This window comes from Epargyreus clarus, unplaced genomic scaffold, assembly GCF_041222505.1.
Source record: "Epargyreus clarus isolate Ecla_fem2 unplaced genomic scaffold, WU_Ecla_fem_2.2 ptg000015l, whole genome shotgun sequence".
Classification (NCBI taxonomy): Eukaryota; Metazoa; Arthropoda; class Insecta; order Lepidoptera; family Hesperiidae; genus Epargyreus; species Epargyreus clarus.
This window is the reverse complement of record NW_027332223.1, coordinates 14,103,468-14,108,709: the sequence shown is the minus strand read 5'-3', so window position 1 is coordinate 14,108,709 and position 5,242 is coordinate 14,103,468. Positions and strand designations below refer to the sequence as shown.

Below are 5,242 nucleotides of genomic sequence, written 5' to 3'. Positions count from 1 at the left end.
CACTGAATGCAGCCGCGATGAATAATGCAATGAGACAGAAAGATAATATTTGTTTCACAAAGATATTTACTGTAGGACAGATGTAGACTCATAAAATATTGCGAATTTCTCGTTTAAAATGCTTTTGTATAAATAGGTGTTTGTTGAAAATCTTTGAATTTTAAAGTAAATATTAAATATTTTGTACATACTAGTTCTGGGCAGTTGATTTTCAACTTTTAATGTCTCATTTACAACTTTAAAGTATATATAAATATTACATATACGATTATATAATGCTTTATTCCTGCCGCTAAATTATGTACATAAATATATGTATATGTAGGCCATTTTACTCGGTCAGCATGCTGGATGCCACCGCGCATTGCGGCCTCTGTATATTTTTTTTATCTGAACTTAAAACGTTATTATTCTCACACCTAGTATGAGATTTTACGTTTCGACAAAAATGACTGTTTTTGTTTTTGTTTACGTATTTCTCATACATTTCCAATCAGTTCTGATACAATCCGTTAGGGGCACTAATTGGAAATATAAACAAATACCAAAACAGTCATTTTATGTAAAAACCTAAAAACTCATACTAAGGGTACTGTTGTAATAAAATTACATATAAAAAGGGTCAAGTTACAAGTTTATCGGTATAACAGTACTCCTGTTAAGCAATAAGCTTGTGTATTCGTATTTGTGTGTCCATAGAACGACACAGAGAGCCCTAGTGTGGGCCGTGAGTCTAAAAAGCGTCTCTTTTCTCTTCTTAAGTCGTAAGCGCACTACTGATCAGACACAAAGATGTTATGTTTTATAGTAGTTATCGAAAGTTTGCAAAAAAAAATGCAATTACATAACAGCAAGTTTATTTTTAGTTTAAGTGTGTAATATTTGGCTTTGAGAATTTTTAAAACCTTTTGTTGGGTGCCAAGAAAATTTGGCTACGCACAAGGCTACGTCATTGCTTTAGAATGTAGTGTACTGCAAAATATGTCTTTTTAAAATAGTTTTGTCTTTTTGCGTGGATGTTGTATGAATCGATTCGGGAATTTTAATGTTCTCTTTATAGCAGTAAAGTTTAACATCTACCGCGGTCAATAAAACGTTCAGCCCTTTGGGATGATTAGGCAAAACCGTTACTTTAGCTCCATATGCAGCTCTAAATACTGATAGATGATAATAATAAGAACAATGAAGAGTTTTTATTTAAAAAAAAACTCTTCATTGTTCAATTCCTAGAAGGCATCACCACACTAACTATATATTTGGCCATAAAATAAAATTGCTTAGAACTGCTGCGTTTCGTCTTGAAGGATAAAGGTGTGGATGAGACACTCATACGATGGGTTCCAAGATACGTAATCCTATCTGGGATTTATGGTTGCCTAAGAGCAATTAGTACTTACCATCAGGTATACTTCATCTTTGTTTGCTATTTAATAATATGAAATAGAAATGTACGTAAAATTTACTGTCAAAATCCGAAACTAAAGTAAATCCTACGATTTCTATCACACCATACCATACCATACCATACCATTGTTCTACCTAAGTTTTATAGTAACATACAAATTATAAGAAAAAACATATACTCGTATCAAAACGTAACTCGTAACGTCAAGGGGAAGGTTTCTTTGGACGGCTTCCTGTATCGTGTTATCGACGGGGAAATAAAGGTAGGAAATGAAGATGTCATCGACTATTCTTATGTCACGAAACCCTTGTGTAACACGCCATGTCGGGCTGAGGGGATTCATTGTGTGTTTAATAATATTCTGTCAAAGGACCAACATTATTTTTAATGAAAAATCTTGGCTGTATGAGGTTTTGTGGTGAGAGTGTTTCTACTGGGTGATATATTTCAGTTATTAATATCTATGTAATTTATGGAACTTTGCGACGATAAGAAATTATTATATAGAGTAGCGCCTGCAGCTTCACCCGCATTTAACCCTTTACACCCGAGATGATATGGGCGTGAGTTTCACTTTAAAAAAATTCCCACGTGATAGCTTCTTATTTTTCGAAACGCAACCGATGCCGATCGATCGTGAGGAGAGTATCGCACGTGATACCGGCTAAGTGAGCGGGGTGCAGACGGTCAGTTGTGCTAGGGACTCGTCCAAAGATGGCAGATTTTTTCGACCCGCGCACTGTCACAGGTATATAATTATTTTTGGTATTAAATGTTAAGTATCTATTATTAATTATTGCTAATTTAAAAGCTAAAAGAACACCAAATACGTGGACTTTAGTAGTTTATTCGATTAACTTGTAATTTAGATACAATTAGGTTGCAAATCTCAACTGTTACGATCGTGTGCCTACGGGTGTTGGTGCAGAATAACGTTTGATGAAAATGCTTTTATTGCTATTACCAGTTATGTGTAAGTTTCGTCAATAACAATTTTGTTTGTTTCAATTTTAGGGGTACATTTAAATGACGATCAGATTTTGCCAGTGCGGGGTGAGGAGAAATATATCGGACATTGAAGATCTTTATAAAAGTGAAGAGCTTCAACTAAATAGATTAGAAGTTTCAATTTGAAGAATTGTGCCCTGAAACAGATCCAGAAGCACATGCAGACCCTCAAATAGAAACTAACCTAGAATTGGATCTGGAACTTGAGCCTGAACTTCAACCATCTACTTCAAAATCATCCCTAGAAATTTCTCGCCGCCGAGCATCTTCACGTCCAACACATCGAAAAATAGCATGGAAAAGAATACGTTTTCTGTCTTGAAAAGGTCTATACATCCCTACCAACATCTCCAGTAAAGTTTACAAAGAAATATTTTTATTAATATTTTAATTGTGAGGCTCTTGATATGTAACCAGATGCACAAATTTATATTATCTAAGAAGAACCGGTCGAAAACTTAATTTAATTGCAATAGATATGGCTAAAGTTTTCTCTATCTGCACTATCATTGGATGTATTCCCTAGCCAAGAATACCTACGCCTTGGAGACCTGGATTGAAGACGGATGCAATAACGGAAGAAAGAAGAATGTTGATTTTCATAGAATTACGTAGTTTAGGTTTCATTGCCAAGACAGATTTTTTATAAAGACTAATGAAAATAAAGACAGTGATGTTAAATATCTCCAAATTGTTTTAATTTTGTGATATTTTTTGATAAAAAACTATTTTTTTTTGCAATTTTCACGATCGTGAGTGTGACAGTTCCCACCGGAGACTCACGATCGTGCGGGTCGATTTCTGGATTAAGTATAAACTCTGGATTTTTTTTCCTATTTTTTGTGGATCCCTTAAGCTATATAAAAAGCCGTAATAAACGTTTCGAATCGGAAATTGCGAAAAAAAATCTTCGGGTGTAAAGGGTTAAAAAAAATGTCATGAAAAAACATCTAACTGATAAATTGTACCTTTATTGGAATGACAATGACGTCTGTCGAAAATTGGTCATACCAACTCGTGGGCAACAAAGAGCACATGCACAACAACTTGCACATGCACAATGCACATGGACAACAACTTTGCTAAAGATCATCACATGATCAAATGATGACAAACATACATTTATAAATATAGATTTATTACCAATATACTTAGCCAGTATTGTATACTAATATCCGCGTAAAACTGTTAGTCCGCTCTGAATATAGAAATGAATCGCGTCGCCATAGCAGATTGTAAGACTACACCTACTTGGAACAACTTCAGAGCGGACTAGCAGTTTGGCGATAACTATACCCAAAACCTTATTTCAACAGGTAACCGTTAGCAGTCGGATGATAAAGTTTGATAATGATGATGAATTAACGATTCCCCAAGTTAATCAATTCATGTTTTATGTTAATTACTTGAAAAAATGTGAAAATAGTAACTTGGTATAAATATGATTTCCGGTTCTTATACCGTCCTTGAATATTCTCATAATACTTATCATGATTTGACAAAAGATGAAGATTATTTTCCGATAAAATGCACTAAAAAAGAATTAAATAACACTATTGTCTGCACGAAAGATAGAAGGATCTTCAACAAACAGCAGTAAATATTTCAGTTTCAACCAACCCATTCAACTGACCAAGATTCAACTTAACATTTTCGTTGAATAGATTGTTCTCATTCCGATATAAATGGACCATATTATTCCTTGTTATCTTACTTGTGGTTGCAGTTAATACTAACGATCGCCCGCTAGTGATACGCCCACTTCGCCCATTATGGCAATATATAACTGGAATAAATTTATCCAACAAAAGATAGTCGGTTGAACGGTGAAATTGAAAAAAATAAATTTGAAATTTTAAAGGTGCCCAATTTTATCAGGGTAAAATCTATTCTTACTCCGGTTGTGTTCCGTCGGAGATCCCGGAGTTCTCCAACAAGCGTTGAGGACGGTCACCGGGGGGGTTTTATTGCGGTAAAAATCCCACATAACCCGGCATCGCTCCTACGTCGTCGGGTACCTTTTGAAGGTTTCCCCCTCGAAAAGAAAAAAAAGGGTAAAATCAATTCTAGGCTCGTAAGGGGTATAATATACCAGCTCCAGCAACCATCAGCGACTGTCCCCTAAGTATTAATTTAATGCGTCTGTGGCCGAAATTCGTGCGTTGCCTGGTAGCCTTTAAGACCTATATTAGTTACGATTTTAAATGTCTATAAAAACTATAGAGGGCAGAGACCATTTATCTACAAATGTACTGCACGTCTGAAATTTGTAAATACAAAATTATAGGTCGTAGCATTGCAAATATTTCATGAAATATTTAAACATTTATACACAGGTAAAATAATTTTACTTCAACCATTGTCATTATGAAGATAATACAACGGCTGAATAAACTTGAGTTATTTTTTACAAACAAGAGAAAAGAGAGGACCCATTTGAGTGTAATGAACTCATTCCGCAGCGATAAAGATCTGGAATAAGCTAAGCTTTTAACATTTTTTTCGTATACACAACATCAAAATGTTACAAAAGATAACTTTATTGGCTACTTTTACTTAATTATTTCATTTCAAAATATTATATAATACATTACTTTATGCCGAATCCGTTAGTTTTGTATCACCTGTCGTATTTCTTTAGAAAAGTGGTAGATCCTGTATAGCGATAGGAGGGATGAAGCAGTTTTGCAAGGGTATGGATAGCGGCATCACTTTCATGTGGGGTGATAATTTTGGTCCTGAGTGAAAACGTATTTTTAATCCACTTCAGGGCCTGTTCTATATGCAATTGATGACATATGTCCATGGGCGATTACGAATCCTTAATAA

At 34.7% G+C, this 5,242-nt stretch overlaps 1 long non-coding RNA gene across 1 annotated transcript; it reads left to right on the top strand.

The window, feature by feature from the left end:
• Positions 1 to 1,973: 1,973 nt before the first annotated feature.
• On the top strand, positions 1,974 to 3,096 carry LOC140748147 (uncharacterized). Its single transcript, XR_012102923.1, has 2 exons — positions 1,974 to 2,153; positions 2,420 to 3,096. It is a non-coding gene; the product is annotated as an uncharacterized LOC140748147 (long non-coding RNA).
• The last annotated feature ends 2,146 nt before the right edge of the window (positions 3,097 to 5,242 follow it).